The sequence below is a fragment of the Balaenoptera physalus genome, assembly GCF_965194825.1.
Source record: "Balaenoptera physalus genome assembly, chromosome: 21".
Lineage (NCBI taxonomy): Eukaryota > Metazoa > Chordata > Mammalia > Artiodactyla > Balaenopteridae > Balaenoptera > Balaenoptera physalus.
In genome coordinates, this window is record NC_138902.1 from 34,641,322 (window position 1) to 34,662,608 (window position 21,287).

The 21,287-nt window shown below is 41.2% G+C and overlaps 1 long non-coding RNA gene across 3 annotated transcripts in view; it reads right to left on the minus strand.

Moving 5' to 3' along the window:
* Positions 1-21,287, minus strand: part of LOC309651368 — a 334,574-nt gene that overhangs the window by 28,467 nt on the left and 284,820 nt on the right. Inside the window, exons 5-6 of one of the 3 annotated variants that reach the window (XR_014258073.1) lie at positions 16,556-16,641; positions 16,187-16,287 (exon numbers count right to left, since the gene is read on the minus strand). This is a non-coding gene — a long non-coding RNA (uncharacterized lncRNA). Of the gene's footprint in view, positions 1-14,820; positions 16,642-21,287 lie in introns of those variants that run through there. The other 2 variants (XR_014258074.1, XR_014258075.1) reach the window with 2 other exon arrangements.

Consider the following 21,287-nt stretch of genomic DNA (forward strand, 5'->3'; position numbering starts at 1 on the left):
AAAATTGAACATTTCTTACTTTTGTTTTATTGTCTGAGATAATCTCCAGCAAAGTAGTAATTTTTTAACATGAAGGGGAAAGACTACAATCAAAAGGAAAAAAATGGTAGGAAACAGAAAAAAATGCAAGAAACAAAATTAAAAATAATCATCACATTCTCCATAAATAAGGGGTGTGTGTGTGTGTGTGTGTGTGTGTGTGTGTGTGTGTTCTGTTCCTCTCAGGGGAATCCTAACTAAGAACTAAGGCGTATCAGGTAACCCTTCTGTTACCTCTTTCTCTCTATCCTGGTGAATGTTGAGCGCTGACTTGATCGTGCATCCTTGGTGGCAGTGTCTATTCTTTGGCTCCTCAAAGGCCTTCCAGGTCGGTGTTGGCTCAGCAGCACCACCCTCTCTGGCTCCTGGGCTCTCTCTCCAGCGTCCTCTGGGCAGCGGAATTCCACACAATGGACTAAGCACGTGATGTGACCTCACGACCTAAGGGAGCAGGCAGCTGCCCTCGTGTGCTGTTGGGGAAATGAGGCCATGGGTGCTGAACATCGCTAATTAAGCCAAACAGCCTTAGTTTTCGTACCTCAGCATTGTTCTCGTACCTCAGCATTGTTCTCGTAAAGCAAGGTGGCAACGACATGTATTTTGCCATCAGATCACTGCTTCATGAGGACACCCTCATAAACTGCAGAACTGTAAAATTATTGCTCCTCTGATGGTAAAGATGCTTCTCTCAGCTGCTCATGTCATTTCCTCTTGAGCTCCGTTAAGCCTTAAGTGTTTAAGAATTTTGATCCATCATCTCCAGAATGCTGTCCTGATGATTTTGGGAGTCTGTCTATTGGCTTAGCCTAGAAATGCAATCCGAAAATCAATCTAACTTCTCACTTTGGTAACTATCTATATAATTGCATAAGACTTTTCTTTTGTTTTACCCTGTGTTACTTACAATACGTCACTTTTCACACGAGTTACTAAAAAAAAGATATGGTAGAAAAAATTGACATATTGCCATTAATAACTGAACATCTAAGAACAGAAAAAGTAGAAAATAAAGGACGGCATTGTGTGCGTGTGTGTGGGGTGCGTGTGTGTGTGTCTTGGTGTGTGTGGTGTGCTTACCACCCAAATTCGGTATCATGCCATTTCTTAATCTAAATTTGACATTTCAGGATATTCCAATTAAATTATACATTTAATCATCTGTCTTCCCAAAATGCCAAAAAATAAAATAATAGTATAAAGGATGACAACAGCAACTAGGTAGGGAGAACAGTGGACCAAAGAGGCGCCTATGTTCCCGCAAGATTAGAAATGGATGGAGGAGTGTTAGCCGGCCTAGCTGAACCTGGACTCCTAATCATGCTGTCAGAAGGGTCCCTGGGGGCTGTCCAGCCCTGCAGAAGCGGTTGAGAGTGACTGAAAGGGAGTGAGGACCCGATCCCTCCCCCACCTCATGCTGCCAGGAGGCTCCGTCCCTGATGTCCCATTTCATGTGCAGCACACGCAAGAGATGGTGGGTTCCTCTTCTTAGGAAATGAAAACAGACAGGCTCTCCAGGCCAGGCCAGTGGAGGGAAGAGGGGGTCAAGAGATGGGGACCAGGCGGATGGGTTCAACATCTGTAAACTTGCAATGGGAATCACCCTCGTGCAGCCCTTTCACCAGCAAATCTCCAGTGAGATACTGTCACCCAGGAGAAGTACTGAAAGTGGATGCAGATAGAGAAAAAAATCCTATAATACTGATACAGAGATTCCCTAACAAAAATCCAGTTTACCTGAAAAGTGAGGTTCCCCCAGTCAAAAGACTTACTGGGGCCCACAAAGCTTTTAATGACATGGTTAAAGTCTCATTCTTAAGTATAAACCGAGCACTAAGGGTTACCAGACACTTACGACACAAAAGGGTACACTAAGTAACAGAAACACAAAACAACTAAAGCTGGAACTCCAAGGAAACAGGACGACTCCAAGAACTAGAATTAACATTGTCAGAGAAATAAGGGAAAGTATTGCACCCACGAGACAAGAATCAACGGCATAAAAGTGAACAGTTGGGGAACGCATGGGAACTCTTGGGAATGAATCACACGGCAGCTATAACGCAAACGTCATCAGAGGCCCTGGAAGGCGATGCTGAGGACAACGTCCATGAGTTGAACGGAGAGTAAAGAAAAGATACAGGGTATTTTTGAAATCTTACTGGAATTGCGAACTAAATAGGGTAGAGGTAGAAATGAGATTTTTAATTTATTTATTTAATTATTTTATTTTTTGGCTGCGTTGGGTCTTTGTTGCTGCGCACGGGCTTTCTCTAGTTGTGGAGAGCGGGGGCTACTCTTCATTGTGGTGCGCAGGCTTCTCATTGCAGTGGCTTCTCTTGTTGCAGAGCACGGGCTCTAGGTGCACGGGCTTCAGTAGTTGTGACTTGCGGGCTCAGTAGTTGTGGCTCGTGGGTTCTAGAGCGCAGGCTCAGTAGCTGTGGCGCACGGGCTTAGTTGTTCTGTGGCATGTGGGATCTTCCTGGACCAGTAATCAAACCTGTGTCCCCTGCATTGGCAGGCGGATTCTTAACCACTGCACCACCAGGGAAGTCCCTGTAGTGCCCTCTTAATGCTACTGTAAAATACACTTATAAGATGCTTTAAAGCAACTGTTTCCCCAAGCTTTATTAATGAGCTAATAAAATAAGAACAATGGGTCTAGATATTCCTAACATTTCTATAGAAAAAGTTACACCATTCTCATTCAAGGTTAATGATGAGGCTTTGGGTCATTTACTAAGTGCTAAATTGGCCTGTGATGTTTTAATTTGTCAATAGATAATGACTAGACAGATGGACTGTAAGGCAAAAATTATTTATGAGCCACGTCGGTGATGAATCTCACAAGCGTTTGTATAAATGACTCACCGTATTATTCAAAGTCAAGGAAAGATTTGATCACTTACGCAATGACAGCATAAAAGGACTAAACTAAGTTAGAATTAAGTATGAGGGAGAGAGAAATTGAATAAAGTTTGAAAAGGTGCTTCATTCACCAATAACTACAGTGACAATATGATATGATTCCAGTGGAATAATTTGCAAAAAAACATTTACATACATTATCTTTTCAAAAAATTTTGCAATACTGTAAGATAGGCAGTAAAGATTGTGCCCATTTTTTTCAGGTGGTAAATCATGCTCAGAAAGGTTTTATCACTGAGAAATAATGAAACTGCAATTCAACTCCAGACTTTATGCCTCCAGAACCAGTTGGTCCACTGTTACATTCTGTGGTCTCTCTGTGAGCCTGTGAGATAGATACACATACTCGTGACGCTCATATAGACACATGGCCTGGATATTCACACATACTAATGAGAAATATTTTATGGCTCAGTGTGTGTGTATGTATAGGAAATATGTGATATTTTCTTTGGGGGAGTTATATTATTAATAATACACAACATGCCTGTATTTCGATTTTAAATTCAAATTTAATTAAAAATATTTCGCTCTCAGTTTGACAAGAAAATGAAAGTTGAAGGCAATTTTGTATGAAAAAAACTGCACTCCGGATTATGAGGAAAGTTTGGACGAAATATAATTCTCTGTTTACATATGCTCTTCTTTATTGTCTTTATATCAGTCTTTGGTGCAATTATTTCAACAATAATTTGTTAAGTATATCTAATGCTTTTGGCAGTTTCTGCTCAGAAAGCACTAGTCACACTACATCATAGTTGAACGCTTCAATATTTATCTTTTGTTTAATGAATTTGACATTAATATCTGTCCTCAGAAGGCTTTCATTTAAGGAGGAGGGAAGAGGCAGGAAATCAATTCCTCTGCAGTGAGAGGTGTTCGGTGATGCAGGACATGCCTGGGGGCTCCATCATCTTGCTGGTCAGTGAATAATGAAGCAGATGGATGGTGTGTGTGTGGGGTGCCTTCCAAGCTGAGGGGGCGCCACGTTCATGGGCTCATTGGCACACGAGAGATGCCGCATTTGGGTTCAGTGGGGCTGGAATGTGCCTAACGTGGACGGATTGGATGAGCTCGCCCTGGTCCACTCTGCTGACGGCACGGGGCAGGGGGTGAGTAGCACCGTACTGCACAAGAACCGGGGCTGGGGCTGCCGTGACTTCTTTCTCTAGTTACAGATGTGCAGATGTCCTGAAGCCCGGCTGTCAGGAGAGCTCATGCATTTTCTGAAAATGAATGAAGAGCAGAAATGATGTTGACTGTGGACAAATCATACCTCCTAGGCAAATAGTCACACTGTGCGATTTTCCTCTCAGAGTGATGAACGTGGGTTTTTGAACCTGGGGGACACAGGTTCACACTGTGGCTGTTTCCACCTGTGCTGGAGCAAAAGTCTTCACAGAGGGCCGGGTGGAACACCCCCTTCGCACCCTGCACAGACGTGCGTTTCTCCTTAGTTTATTTCCTCTGTTTTAGCATGAAGGATGATACGCTTGGAGTATTATGTTCTGAATTAAACGTTCCCCTCAAGACATTTATTTTCACAGGTCCCTTGGGCTAAAATCTTGTGCAAGAATATTGTGCGTTGATAAGACATGCTCTTTCATGCGCCTTCCACAAAATAAATATAACCTTAGATCGAATCAGAAGAATTTTTTGTTATTTTCCCTGTACACTGAATCAACTACTCAGAGAGCTGCCATCGCCTTGGGAATTCAACCACATGTAGGCAGAGCCCACAGAGAGAGCCCACTGGGTTGTTGATATCCGGAACAGTGCAGGGGATCAGGTAGGGTAGGTTTTGACAGCTTTTCCAGACTAAAAATGATGTAGATTTTTGTTCAGTGCTTCATCGGAGTGTAATGTATATAGAATAAAAAGCATAAAGCTAAAGGAGATTTTTAAAAACATAATCTTCTTACAGGTTGATTATTTATATCTCTAGGAGCCATGGCTTTTTTTCCCTAATGAAAATGCTTTTTTTTTTTTAACATGTATGGTATGAAATCAATGACTGTATCCTAAAATATGCGTGTATCAACAGTAGTTGTTTTTCTTACTGTTGAAGTTTGAGAGTTCTTTCTGTATTCTGTATACTAGTTTTGGGTCAGATACATGGCTTATAAATACATTCTCCCACTTTGTAACTTGTCTTTTCATTCTCTTAACAGGGTCTTTCCCAGAGAAAAACATTTTTAATTTTAATGAAGTTCAGGTTATCACATTTTCCTTTTATGGATTGGGCTTTCGGTGTCAAGTCTAAAGACTTTTTAACCTAATCCTAGATCCTGAAGGTGCTTTTTCCTGTAAGTTTTATAGTGTGGCATTTTACATTTATATCCATTTTGAGTTAATTCTTGAATAAGCTGTGAGACTTAGGTCAATATACACATACATATTTTATAGATGTCCAATTACTCCAGCATCATTTACTGAAAATGTTGTCTTGCCTCCATTAAACTGCTTTTGTGTGTCAGTGGAAAATCAGTTTGGCATATTTGCGTGGATATATTTCTGACCTCTCTATTCTGTTCTGTTGATCTGTGTGTCTATTCCTTCACAGATATCACTGTCGTGATCACTGTAGCTGTATAATAAGGCTTGAAATCAGATAGGTAGATTCCCCTCCCATTTTATTCTCCTTTTTCAAAATTGTTTTAGTCACTACAGTTCCTTCGTCTTTACATATACATTATTGGAAAATCTAAATAAAATTCTTGGCCCATTCACCAACCTTAAAAAAATCTGAATGAAAATATTAGCAAAACAAATGAAACAACGCATGGAAAGAGATCAAGAATCGGGAAGAGAGGCTTTTTTTTCCACAAGAGTCTTGCTCCACTTTCTGGAGTAAAGGCAAACCCCATTATTACGATATTAGGAACCACAGGTTGAAAATGACAAAGTCACATGATGGAGAAAGCCCGGGTCCCTGAACCATGATTTGGAGAACTTCTAGAAACTGGACTACTTGCATTAGGAGAAAAAAAATATGGTGTGAAATTACTGAGGATCCCAGAGTTAAAGGAGATGTGGTATATATATATATATATATATATATATATATATATATATATATATATATATATAGATAGATAGTACAATGGAATATTACTCAGCCATAAAAAAGGATGAAATAATGCCATTTGCAGTAACACAGATGGACCTAGAGATTACTAAGTAAGTCAGACAGAGGACAGAGGACAAATGTCACATGATATTGCTTATATGTGGAATATAAAAAAATGGAATTTATACCAATGAACTTACTTACGAAACAGAAGTAAAGATGTAGAAAACAATCTAACGATTAGCAGAGGGGGGAGAGGGAATGGATAAATGGGAGATTGGGATTGACATATACACACTACTATATATAAAATAGATATCTAATAAGTACGTGCTGTGTAGCACAGGGAACACTACTCAATACTCTGTAATGAGCTATATGGAAAAAGAATCTAAAAAAGAGTGGATATATGTATATGTATAACTGAATCACTTTGCTGTACGGCAGAAAGTAACATAACATATTGTAAATCAACTATACTCCAACAAAAGTTTAAAAAGAATTGTGCTGGTGGCTTCTGGTTCTTGCGTTGAGTGGTGGGTTCACAGATGTTTGTTTTACTTGTGCTTTAAAACCGCAGACACACACAACGCGTGCTACACCCCTTCTTCCTAGTCCTCCTTCATCACCCCTAAGTCTGGTGATTGTTCCCACAACCTCTTTTACGTAGATTTTTCCAAAAACTTTATGATACAGTCATCATTGCTTACTTTCTCCTTCTCTAATTAGTCTACAATTAAGAAACCACAGCTTATTAATTTTTTGGATACCCAATATACAGTGCCTGGCAAATCGTAGGTATTCTGTAACTGTTACCTGAATGAATCAACAGTGTTATCCTCAGAGCAGATTTAGCTACATTAAGATACTGTCGCTATTCAGAATTTTTTAAAAAAAGCTTCAGTTTAGCAAACAAATATTCCATATTCACACTTAAGTGTAGACATTAAGGTAATCTTTTCATAATCTACAAATAAATAGGCCACTTCTAAAGTGCTTCCATAAAACACATATGAAGGTTGAAATCTCACACTGTGAGTTTATAAATAAGTAATAGGGTTTATTATTGATTATGGACCATGAGTGGAAAGGCCATTCAGTGTCACAAAGAAATACTGGACAAATCCAATCCCTGAGTCACCAGCGTTTAGAGAGCTTTCATTGATTTTCATTATAGTACTTGCGGTTTTGCTGGATTAATTAGTACTTCCCTTAGAAAACAGATCTTATGTCCAAAATAATCCATTTCCTTTTCCTTTGGGAAACTGATATTCAATAAGAAAATGACCGAAACGTGCTGAGATTATTACCTGATGTGAACTCAACACTTCTGTGAACCACTGATCTCTTTTTCCATGTTTAGTGGAGGAAAATGGTGCTTAGATTTTTTCAGTATGGAACCTGGAATTTCTAGGTATTTTGTTTGCAATTTCTGCAGTATTGGTGCATTGGGACTTGAATGGCGCAAAAATTTTTAGCGTCAAAAACTGATTAGTTTGAGAAAAAATATTAAGCCTGTGACAATAATGCTTTGTTTTAGAGAGAAAAACATACTTCTACATGCCTGGGTCCAAAAAAGTTGTCAATCTAGGATTTTCATAGACCCTTAGGTAAATTACAAACAGTTGGGTTGTAATATTTCCATCTCAGGGATGATGGAGTTATTGATCAAAAACATAGTTAGAAACTTACCCAGAAAATCAAATGATGTTTTCCTCTTTTTTGAAAGTAATGGAAACCACTCCTCACCCAATTTATATATTGGATAGAAACTAGTGAAAAGGAGTCAGTATGTGCGTCTCTCTGAGCAGAAACTTAAAGATAATTAGGCCACAGCCTTACAGAAACTCTTCACACTGCAGCTTTGCTATGAATTCTAGGCACTTTGTATGCATTGACCTTTATTTGAAACATCACTGTCAATTGCGATGAGATATATTACAACCAGCATTTAGCGACCATGATATAAGTGGGTTATATTCAATCTAGAATCACAGTAGCTCAGACTTCAAAGACCCTGAAATTCATATTGAAAAATCACCCGTGCCCTGGAGGTAGCAGCTAAGCCACTGCTGTCCCCGCTAAGTGAGAGGAAACTGTGTGTGTGTGTGTGTGTGTGTTTAATTCTCTCTCTGCTCAGTAGGGTAGAGAAATGCACTTGCTGAGCCAGGAGCTTTGTAAAATGTGCGCGTGATGTGCTGAATTGCTTTGGTAAAGAGGAAGATACCTGGAGATGCAGCAGCCACATGGTCAGCGAGCGTAGAACGCGCTGAAATCGCCGACGTGCTCTCTTCGCAGACCCATCAGACGTGCTCTAAGGCGGCAGGAGGTATGGTCTCCGCGTGGAGGAGACCTTTGATGGGGGCACGGGCTCTGCAGTCCCCCAGCTGCCATGTGGCTTCTGGGTTTCGATTTTGAGGGAGGGGGGCTCCCGGGGTCTCCCCGTGGGCACTCCGCCACGTGCACTCAGGGCCTGACGACACTGCAGGAAGCGGCCCTGGGGCTCAGCTCCCAGTGAGGTGGACTCAGGCCCCAACCCCTTCCATCCCCTGCGCAGGGAAGACCCCGCTCTGCCCGGCGGGCACGGGGCAGCACAAGGCCCAGAGCGTGTGGGTACCTGCCTTCCATACAGCACGCTCACCCTGATGGACATGGGAGGCCTTCGGGGATGGCCAGGAGCACGGACTTGAGTGGGTATCTGGCACTTAATTCCTGCAAAATTCCCGTGGTCCAGGGGCTGTGGGTTTGACTCATGGGGTTCTGACTCTGTCCTGTGATGACTCAGGTAGAGCTGCTCCCAGACCTAGAGCTGACCTAAAAGCCTGTACCTGGCTGTACTCAGTTCCTGAAAGGGTGGTTGTGAGACACGTTCTATTTCCTCACAAATTTATATTTTTGATGCTAGAGAGTTGTTATTTCCATAAACTAGGGGTGTGACTCTCTCAACTTTATGTTTTTCAATTCTTCATCCTTTTCTCATGAAAATAGCTATCAAAAAGTTCTTAAGTCCTCTAGAGAAGGAATTTTCAAACTGGTTCCATGGACACTGTCTCAGAGGTCTCCAGTGGAGATTTAGAGTTCTTCTGTTTTGTTTTGTTGTTGTTGTTATACTGATTAAACTGGTTTTTTTACAATGATTTTTTCCCAGTGATTATTTGCCTGTGAAAGATGTTTTACTAGAATCAATATTTTTAAAATTAGAGATTATGAACGTGGTTGAAGATGAGGAAAAATAAATGGAAAAAGTTTTAAAATTACTGCTTAACATAAGCCAGCCTATTTATATAGCATACTCTAATGAATATTTTTGAACTATTTTATAGAAATATAAAATATATTATATATATTACAACCAGCAAAATATATATATATATAAAATATATTTTATATTTTATAGAAATATAAAATCCAAAATATATATTCTGTTTTTTAAAATTATACCTGCAGTTCAAATATTTTGACAAATGAATTCTTGATATATGATTTGTTTAAAAATGTTTATTCAAGTAAGATTCCATTGGTAGAAGCACAATTATAATGCATTTACCTGGAATAATTTATAGAGAAATAAATACTTAGAAATCAGTGTACTAACATTGTGCTCTTATCTTTCTGCAAAAAAAGTAGAACAAGATGAAGTAAAAATTTTTATCAGAGTTTACAATTAAGATTTTTTTGAGAACTTCTGCTGCCCATGTCCTTGTCCCCACAGTGAGCCACAGCCACTGCCCGCCTCTGCAGGAGACCCTCCAACACTAGCAGCCTCTTAGATAGCCTCATCCACCAGAGGGCAGACAGCAGAAGCAAGAAGAACTACAATCCTGCAGCCTGTGGAACAAAAACCACATTCACAGAAAGACAGACAAGATGAAAAGGCAGAGGACTATGTACCAGATGAAGGCACAAGATTAACCCCCAGAAAAACAACTAAATGAAGTGGAGATAGGCAACCTTCCAGAAAAAGGATTCAGAATAATGATAGTGAAGATGATCCAGGACCTCGGAATAAAAATGGAGGCAAAGATTGAGAAGATGCAAGAAATGATTAACAAAGACCTAGAAGAATTAAAGAACAAACAAACAGAGATGACCAATACAATAACTGAAATGAAAACTACACTAGAAGGAATCAAAAGCAGAATAACTGAGGCAGAAGAACGGATAAGTGACCTGGAAGACAGAATGGTGGAATTCACTGCTGCGGAACAGAATAAAGAAAAAAGAATGAAAAGAAATGAAGATAGCCTAAGAGACCTCTGGGACAACATTAAATGGAACAACATTCGCATTATAGGGGTCCCAGAAGGAGAAGAGAGAGAGAGAAAGGACCAGAGAAAATATTTGAAGAGATTATAGTCGAAAACTTCCCTAACGTGGGAAAGGAAATAGCCACTCAAGTCCAGGAAGCTCAGCGAGTCCCATACAGGATAAACCCAAGGAGAAACACACCGAGACACATAGCAATCAAATTGGCAAAACTTAAAGACAAAGAAAATTATTGAAAGCAGCAAGGGAAAAACGACAAATAACATACAAGGGAACCCCCATAAGGTTAACAGCTGATTTCTCAGCAGAAACTCTACAAGCCAGAAGGGAGTGGCATGATATCCTTAAAGTGATGAAAGGGAAGAACCTACAACCAAGAAAGTTATAAACAAGAACAGTCACAAATAACACTATTTATTGACAGTATGTATGGCCAAATCCCTTTCACTTTATCACTAATCTTAACTTCAAACTTTCAAAATAGGTACATAGTTTTATCCCAAAATAGCCCAAAGTTTTGGGCTGCCAGTCATACATCTGTTCTGAGATTCAGAGATGTTTAGTTACTTGCCCAAGGTCACACAGCTAGTAACTCTTCACAGAAGAACTTAAACATAAATGACGGAAGCTATAAAATCATGCATTGCCCACGCTGAGGCTGCTTCTCATGGTTAAAGCTGATTCACACATCAAAGCTTCTCTTGTTAAGGGTTCACACATTCATTGATTTATGTTCTAATTTAATAAAATCTATTTAGTTGTTTGCTGTTCCAGGCATCTGCTCTAATACACTGAAGGGAATTATGCTGTAAGGGAAGGAGATTTTATAAATTCATGCACACACACACACGTACACATACACACACGTACACATGCACACACACAGGTACACATGTACATACACATACACACGCGTACACACACACACATGTACACACACATATACACGGTCTTCCATGGTCATTGCTGATGTTTTAAAAATGACATAGAAATCCTCTTAAATAACGTTTTAGAAAGCTCGTGGAATTTCATACAGATGTTGGGACTCAGATCATAAGAACTGAGATAACTATTTACATTTTGGGCAAGTGATCGCTGAGTGATTTTCTAAAAGAACTTGTCAACTCAGTTAAAAATGAGGTTAACATTACTGTGGTGTAATGCCCCCTTAAATGCTTGTGGCAAACAGCTATAAAAAATTAAAGGGATCAGTAGAGAAAGTTTTGGGCTGCCGGTCACACATCTGTTCTCTGATCTTCAACAAGGAGTAACATCTGTGGGCCTCCGTTTTCTCATACGTCAATCTAACGATCACTATGATTCCATCTAGCTCCAAAGCTCTACTGTTCTGAAAATGAAAAACGATGAAAAAACTAATGTGAGACCACAGAACGTTGCCATACACGATATTTGTCATTTCTTCTTTCAACAGGAAAATGAGAACCTACATTTTACCAGTCACAGCGATGAAAAAAAAGAAAAAGCAGTCACAAGGGAGATGGCCCATAAACAAGCCACGAGAGCACAGTCTTCAGAGAGTAGTGGTTATTACGGAGAAAGGATGAAGCACTGCAGCAGGTAAGAGAGAGCTGTGGGTCGGCGGGGCTGCAGGGCGGGGGTTGTTTGAGATCAGTAGGCAGCCGTGGAAGCTTCCGGAAAGTCCCGAGGCAGCAGCAAGCCGTCCGGTTCAAGGGGCAGGAGGATGGAGTGAGTGGGCACCGTGGTGACTGTGAGGGAAGACTCACTCACTGGAGAGGAGATGGAGAGGCAGGAAATGCCATGTGCGTGTGCGTGTGTTAGAAAGATATGGATTTGCTGGTGTGCAGCTGTGAAATGGCAACTTCATAGGGTTCAGCTAAATACGTTCACAGATACTAGAAACGCCTTCATCTTACAGGACTGAGGATGCCGGGAGCATCACCCAGGAAATTACTGATGCAACAATGAGCTCACATCGGGCGTGACGGCCAGCTCTGCAGCTTAGTATTTATTCCTTTTTTCTTAAAAAAAAAAAAATTACCTCTTCCTTCTCCATCCAGTCCTTAATTGCTGATGTTTTCCAAATACCATCATCCGCCCTCCTCATACACATTTTAAAAAACAGTAATTTTTAGAGTAGTTTTACGTTTACAGAAATATTGAGTGGAAAGTAACAGAGTTCCCCCGCGGCCCCTCCCTCTCCCCTCACAGTCACCCCTGTTACTAACATCTTGCATTACAACAGTGCACGGCGCTTCTTTTCCAGCACAAGTCTGATGGTGTCCTTTCATGCCTAAGTGCCTTCCATGGAAACCAAGTCAAGCCCACGCTTTTTAAAACGCTTACAAAGACCTATGTGAGGTGGTCCCAGCAGCTCGAGGAGCCTGTGTCCACCCAGAGCCAGCGGAGGGCTGTGTAACCCTCCACCCAGGACACCACACGTGCGACTCCACCCGGAGAGGCCGCGTACTCATGCGGGCCCCGCCCATCCCTCGAGGACCTGCCCAGATGCCAACTGAGGTTTGGTTGGTTTTAGTGGTAAGAACACTCAGATCTCCCCCTTAGCAAATTTCCTGTATAGGATACAGTTTTATCAGCCTTGTCACACTGCTGCGCGTTAGACCTCCGGAACCCACTCCCCTCCCATCTCGAGTAACTGAGGGTTTGTGCCCTTTGACCGGCATCTCTGGATTCCCACTCCCCCGCCCCACTCCCACAGGGACCGCCATTCTGCTCTCCATGAGTTTGACTATTTTAAATTGATTGTGGTGATTATTTCATAATATATCCATATATCAAAACATCAGGTTGTACAATTTAAATATATACAGTTGTTATTTGCCAATTATACCTCATTAAGTCTAGGGAAAAAAACCCAACTGCTCTTTAAGATTTCCTGATTCCCTGTTCCCACCAGCTTCCCTGCTCCTTTGTACTGTCTCCTAAGTACCGTTTATCTGTTTTTTTCCCCCCCTGTGCTCAGGACAGGAGCCCCTGAGTACCTCGTAAAGGGACAGAACATAACTTCTTTCCCAAATAGAACTGATGATTTGATCCACACTGAACATAACTATGTGAAGTATCGGGACATCAGATACTCCATGTTTCAGTGTAGAGACGGTTTAAAAGCCGGCCTGAGGTCATTTAGAAGACTGTAAATTATGATTCTGGATTCTAGATTCTACAATACTGTCAGTTAAGATTCGGGCTGCTGTAAACATCAAACAGAAAAGGGGCTGAGAAATAACAGGGAACTTGGGACACGGGAACGTGTGTCCTAGTTGTTTATGTCAATCTTCAATTTTCATGTTTCTCTGTTTTCTATATATCATCTATAGAAACCATCTCAGCTGGTTTCCAGTTATTCTGACAAATTTAGAATCTTCAGCTGAAGTGCACTTGATCTGAAGAGCCAGCATGTACAAGCTTGCCCTTTGCTCATTCCCCCTGGAGCTGTCTGGGGAGACCAGGGCCCCCTCTCTCCTGGGGCTGCCCCGAGTCCCCTGGGCTGCCTCCCCTCCCTCCCAAGGATGCTTTGCTTACTCAGTTACTCATGACCCTAAATCCTGACCATAGAGGGTAAAAGTGGATCTTTAGAAATATCTTAGTAGTTGGCTGATCTAGTTCTCTTACAGCCTGATTCGAATACATTGGGTTTATTTTTTTTCTAAAAAACGTGTTTTATGTGATTCATTTCTAAACTAGAGGAGAGGACTAAATGAAATGCCTTTGTGGTCCTTTCCTATTTTCTTCTTAGTTTATGCAGTAAAATTTAATATTTTAAGAAGCTGCCTTGAAATATTCATATAAAGTAATGCAAATTTCCATATAAAGCAGAAAAATCCAATTCAATCCAAGTGGTTTTTTTTATAATACTGCATTTTCTAAGTCATTGTTTGCCAAGAAACCTATTCAATTTTTTTTTTTTTTTTTTTTTTTAACTAAAGCTCATTTATTTCAAGAGCAGATTCTATTTGAATCGGCCATCGTTCTTCTTTTACCACAAGCACTGAATTCTGTTAGGTGTTAGGTTGGTGACCTGGTTACTGATACTGCATTTATTGTCAAGTTTAGCTCTGGCTCTGACACTTAATAAATAACAGTACGACGTTATGAAAGAAGCCTAGGATACAAACACTGCTAATGGACCATTGGAGTCACAGTTTATTATTAGTTTCCTGTTTACAGCTGAGAGACCGCCAATGCATGGTTTCCCTGGGAGAACTGAAACATTAGCGACACCGGGCAAGCAAAGTGGGAACGAGCCATCATAAATCTCACTTCCTTGTCCAGCCGTGACACTGCCTGTCCCTCCCTGTGACCCTGTCACAGAATGTCCCATTGCAGTGGTTGGTACACACAACATGCCTCACCCTCTACAGCCCCAATGCCAGGCAGACTGACGTTATTTCCCGTGAAACTGATAGGATAGGGAGGGTTTGGCAATAACTCACGATTACTTACTTAGAGGAAGACATTGAAATGTCATCTTACTAAATGTATTATATTAAATGTTTCTTTGGGAATCTACATTCAAAAAGATTTTTAAAGCAAACTGTAGTCTGAATGCACGATGAAATGGAGTCTTTGAGGGTGTGATTTAGCTCAGGGCACCTGTGACTGCCCATGGGTCTGAGATACACCGAGACTTCATCCCTTAAACGCAGCAAGGGGGTCTCCCAGGTCTCCGTTCACCCCGCGTCTAGCGCATGTCTAACCGTGTGGGACTCAGTGTCTGTTTTCCAGACTCAGTTCCCAGCGCCTCCTTAAATAATCGGTTTCTCCAAAGTCCAATATGGTTCTCTTCCCCTCAGTCAGTACTAGTTTGCACATTCCTTTTCCTAAGCCCTTGGTTTATTATTAAATCTCTCAACGTGACATTCACGCCATGACCTCTATCCCCTGATAACTCACTTTGACATCATAGATGCCTCCACTAAGCCTCTGGCTGTGTTGGTGAAGGCATATTGCTCTTGCATTATGTAGTGTTTAATCTTGGTAGTAACATGATGGGTCCCGGTAAATAAATCACTTCATGCTCTGATTTAATTTCAAATGCTTTTTCGGTTGGAGTGACAAAAACTTCACTTTTGATCTATAGGTCTAGTTTCTACCTCAGGAATATCCCTCAATTTATTGGCTACCAGTGACCAATGACCTCAACTCAGTCTTAGACTGGATATGGTAGGACAGCACAGTTAGATTTTCTTTAAAAAATTTAGCCCATGTATCATATATAAATTCAGATATGCTTCCAAAATACTTATAAACACTCAGTGCTATTTATAGAAAGAAAAACTGAGAATGTAATTTTCTAAAATACTATTATATTGTCAGTAGCTTCTCCCAAGCTGCAGATATTTAAAAGACCTCATTTAATATGTAATTATTGTGCTTTTCTCACATGAGAGGAAATATGTTTTAATGGCAAACAACTTTCATTGAGCAATAACTAGAACAAAAGCAGATGATGATGAGACCAATGCTATTACACAAGTTGTTCCAGACATCTAGTTTTGGAAAAGACATCTATGGTGAGCAAGGACTCAAACAATGTGAGTGGGAATATTAGAAAACCTGTAACTTGCCAATACCTACCCCACGCAGGCCACTGGTGGGAGGGGCATCTCACACCTGTGTGCAAACGAGGCCTGCAAATTGAGATCAGGTGTTCTGTAGCCAAGGGCCAATGCCTCCTGTCTCTAGCCAGCAACCTACCTGTCTCGTCAAAGGTGTCTCCACCTGCTCTTAGCATTTTTATAGCACACTGCTGACACAAACTCATTCTGGGGACCATCGGAACCTGCTCCCACACCTTCTCTCTTAAACACAATGTATTAGTCAGCTCAGGCGGCCACAATGAAATGCCCTAGACTGGGATGTAAACAAGAGGAATTCATTTCTCACAGTTCTGAAGTCTGGAAGTCCGAGATCGAAGTGCCAGCAGGGCTGCTGTCTGGTGATGGTCTCTCCCTGGTTTGCAGATGGAGGTCTTCCTTACATGGGTCCTTACATGGTGGGGGCAGGGAGGGGGGGAGTGAATGGAATGCTCCAGTAGTCTATTCCCCTTCTTATTAGGGCACTAACCCCAATCCCGGGGGCTCCACCCTCATGGCCTCGTTCACCTCCCAAAGGCCCCTCCTCCTAGTACCATCACCCTGGGGTTAGGGCTTCAATCTGTGGGCTGTGAGGGACACACACTGATAGCACATGGTGCTCCTCTCTGTGTGTCAAGGTCCCCACCCGCCTTCCCTTGTAGTCGGCCTTACTACTCACTGTTCATCTCCCAAGCACTGCGTCCACAGCTTATGTTTCTTGCCATTGCTGTATTGGTATGACACTTCAATAGAGCATGTTTCTTTCTGTAATATAAAATAAGTACAATTTTTGCTAAAGAAATATTAACTCATATTTGCACTAAAAGTAATTTTGAGCACACCATTAGATAAATTTCTGAATACATATTCTTGGCTACAATTTTCCTAGATAGCTTGACTTTCTAAGGACAGTTCATAATATTCCTTTCAATCACTGAGTTAAGTATTCTATCAAAATTTGTAATTCTGAAGCCTGTGTCTGACACAGAAAGTTAAAAAAAAAATCCAAACGGATGATGATTTGAGAAATTAATATTATATGGTTTATCAGGGCAGAATTTTTTCTCTTCGTTGCAGTTAACCATAAAATTAACGAAGTTATTCTTAATCATGTCTCATAATTTCTTTGTACAGAACTTTTTTTGAACTTTATTGAGATATAATTGATCAATAAAAATTGTATATATTTAAGGTGTACAGCATGACGATTGGATATACATAATGTGAGATTATTGCTACAGTCAAGCCAATAAACACACTCATCACTTCACATTGTTATGATTTTTTTTGGCAATGAGAACACAAGATCTACTCTTAGCAAATTTCAAGTACACGATCAGTAATATTAAGATAGTCATATGCTGTAATTACATCCCCAGAAGTTATTCACCTTATAACTGAAATTTTGCACCCTTTGGCCTACCATATGTACGTAACTTTTACAGTGACTTCATAGCCCATTTTCTACACACACTAGTCATTTCCGTGTGTGTGATCTTGGGTTTTGTTCTCTGTTGTTAAGGACTTGCAGACGAAGAGGTAAACTCGATCTGGAAGCCTGGAAGCTTGGATAAATGTGTGTCTCTCCCTCCTGTATCCCAAGCGTGCTGAGTTATTCTTTTTTCCCTTATTATGTAACCCTCTTTCTGCCCCCACCCCTACCCTGTAATGTCTGCCCTGCTCTCCCACCATCCTGGCCCTGTTATCGATAGTGATCATGCATTTGAGAAAACATGTGTTGGATCTCCTCTAAGGTCTGCAGCTGACTGCATCAGGAGGGGTGGTCCAGGGATCAAGCTTGCCATGGTACCAAAAATAGCAGTCTTGATCATTTTCAAAGCAAAAGGAGATTTTTTCCCCTTAGTAAGTGCATGGTATGTTTCTAAGGAGCTAGTGAGCAAAACCAAGGTCTGGTCCTCAAATCAAGAATTCCTTCATAAGCAGAATTTAAATCTGCCTTCCACCCTGCACTTGCATTCTGTGAATCCTGTAAGATTTAGACATGAATACACACACACAAACACACACACACACGAAAACTCTAATATCCCCTCCGAGGTTCAGTGTCTCAAACTATCACCCTCCTGGTACATATGTGGATATTAGGATGACGTGTGTGATATAGACAGGAAACAGCAAATGTTATATGTGAAAGTGCTCTCCTTTGTGGATTTAGTACCAATACAGATTTTTTGTCATTTAAAATATGATATTGGATTTATAAGTTGAGTGATAATGCCATGATTTTTAAATTTTCAACTATAATTCAATCTTCTGTAACATATTTAAGATGCATAATGTGATATAAGAGAATAACCTTTTTCATCTGCTTTATTATAGGTGAATCTATTGTATATGTCATGCAGATGAGTAATAACTTGCAGGATTTGACATTAACCCTTAAACTCCACTTATTCTTTCTAGGGGTGATTCTCTACCCAGTTTCATAAATTTAAACTTATGGATGAGTTGAAATTTAGATATTTAAGATCCATCATGGTTTCCACAAAAAAAAAAATATCAGAAAATAGATCTTTATTTCTACTTAAAAAATTCAGCCATTCATTTATGTAACAGCCTTCAAGCTTATAAAATATTACCAAGAATATGTTATTTGAGAAAAAATCTTTTGAAGAGATAAAAGAAAGTCTCATATATATTTTTAAACTAATAGACTTAATTTTTTGAATAGTTTTAGGTTTACAGAAAAATCAAGCAGAAAGTACAGAGAATTCCCATACACCCCTTGACTGCCTTCCTGTTTCCCTTATCATTAACACCTAACCTTGTCTTTTCTTTATATCCATCTGAGTTTCTAACCAATTGTATTTCCCTTCTTTCTAGAGAATTCCTTTTAACATTTCTTGCAAGGTAGGTCTACTGGTGACAAATTCCCTCAATTTTTCTTTGAGAAAGTTTTAATTTTTCTTTCATGTTTAAGGGGTAATTTTGCAGGATATAGGTTTCTTGGTTGGCAATTTCTTTGTTTCATCACTGTAACTATTTTGCTGTAACCTCTGTTGCTTGTATGGTTTCTAAAGAAAAGTCCAATTTAATTTTTATCCTGGTTTCTCGATAGATATTTTTTCTTCTGACTTCTTTCAAGCTCTTGTCTTTGTCCTTGAGTTTCTGTAGCTTGAATATGAGAAGCCTATGTGTAGATTTTTGGGTGTTTATCCTGTTGGTGTTGTCTGAGGTTCCTGGGTCTGTGGTCAGAGTGTGACATTAATCTTGGGAAATCTCAGTCACTACTGCTTCAAATGTTTCTACTGCTACTTCCTATCTTCCTTCTCCTGCTTATATTCCCACTACACCCATGTTATACGTTTTCTACTTGTGCTCACATTCCTGGATATTCTATTCTGTGTTTTTCATTCTCTTTTCTCTTTACATTAGTTTTGGAAGTTTCTACTGACATTTCTTCAAGCTCACTGACTCTTTCCTTGATTGTGTCCACTCCGTTCTTGATGTTCCCAAAAAAGGCATTATAATTTGTTACAGTGATTTTTATTTCTGGCCTTCCTTCTGAGTCTTTCTTGGGTTTCCCAGCTCTCTGCTTACCATGCCCTTCTGTTCTAGCCTGTTGTGCACCTTTTTGTTAGCAACTTTAGTGTATTAACCACAGCTGTTTCAAATTCCCAGTCTGGCAGTTCCAATAGCACTACAATATCTGAGTCAGCTTCTCAGGCTTCAAACTGTGCTTTTTCTTCTAATATGCCTTGTAATTTTTTTTATCTTTAAGCTGGAGATGATATGTGGGGTAAAAAGAACTGAGGTAAACAGGCCTCCAGTATGAGTTTTAGGTTCTCTGGCTAGGAGTTGGCTGGGTTCACTGTCTACGTAGTTGTAGTTGTCAAAGGCCAGCGTTTCTTCGTGTTCCTGTTTTTGCCTCCCCTGATTTGCTTGGGGAAGTAAGAAGTCTAGAGACTTCTTACATAATAAGGTTGAGATGTGCAGTCCTTTCTGGTGCGTCTGCTCTTACTACACAGGAGCCCTGAGATGTGCTGGGAGGAGGGGCACAGCCATAGTCTTGTGACGAGGTCTCAGTCCTCACCCCACAGGTGGGCCAGGATGTCTGGAGGGGCTGGAGGTGGTTCTTTCCCTTCCCCGGGTCAGCTAGGTGTTGATAAACCCCCAGCAGGTTAGGCTCCGGTTAACCACAGGTTAACCAGGTTCCCTGAGGGCAGCTTTGTTGAGAGGGCAGAGTGTCTGGGGTGTTTCACAATGGTTCCTTTTCCTCCCCCTGCCGGGAGCACATGGGGATTTTTCTCCAACATTCCCTGTGAGAACCAGGTCTCCCTCCTGGAGGTAAATCTCAGAAAAGGGAGCCCGATGACTGGTCCCCCCCGAGGCTCCAGCCCTTCATCAATGACTGTGCTCCCCGGCCCTGGTTCCCATGGGGGTTTCTGCTCTGCTAAGTTGTGGTTCCCTGTAGCGCCTGCCCTACTGTCCGATGTGAGGGCAGTAGTTTGCCCTGTGAGCTCACTTCTCTGGCGGATCTAAGAAGACTTGCTGATTTCCATCTGTCCAGCGTTTGCCTGTTGTTGGAATGGAGTGGCGGATCTAAGAAGACTTGCTGATTTCCGTCTGTCCAGCGTTTGCCTGTTGTTGGAATGGAGTGGCGGATCTAAGAAGACTTGCTGATTTCCGTCTGTCCAGTGTTTGCCTGTTGTTGGAATGGAGTGGCGGCTGTTGCCTCCACAGAGTCAGGTGTGAGGGGTCTTTAGCTCCTCTTAGTTTGGAGACAACAAGAGGGTTCGTGGATGCAGTGTAACTTCACACAACATACAACCAGAGATGTGGCACTTACGCCAGACGCACCTGCTGCGAAGGTGGGCTGGGGTTCTCCCAGCTGGACCCGCCACTCTCCTAAGTAACTGGGAGAACACCCTTGGCCTTGGGTAGAGCTGCACAGTCTGGGCTCAGCCCAGAGTGTATTCTATTTGTTTGACTTAAACCTTGTCCTGGAAGACAAAGATCGAGACACTGAAGTAAAATCTTTTGCCATAAGTTTCCTTTCTAACCTGAACTTGGACGTCCCTTGAGTTCAGGACTGAAGCGTCTTCTGTGTGCACATCTGCTTCTCCCCACACAGGGTCACAGGGGGGCTGGGGTAGATACACGTCACCTGTCTCTCCCCGGCTTCAGGACCAAGTGCAGATACACAGTGTCGTTGGCCGGAAAGAGATCAAGGGACCTGGCTGGGACCCGGCCCTGCTGCTGGCAGTCCCGTGGCAGTTAGTTACTTCCACCTAAACCTCAGTTTACCCTCTGTGATGCGGAGAACAAGAGCATCTGTATGACGGTTGTGAGAATCCAGTGAAAATAATAAACCAGGAAACACAGAGCACGATGCACTGGAAGCTCATACAAATGTGAAGGGCGATTGTTGCCCGTGCTTGTTTTGGAGA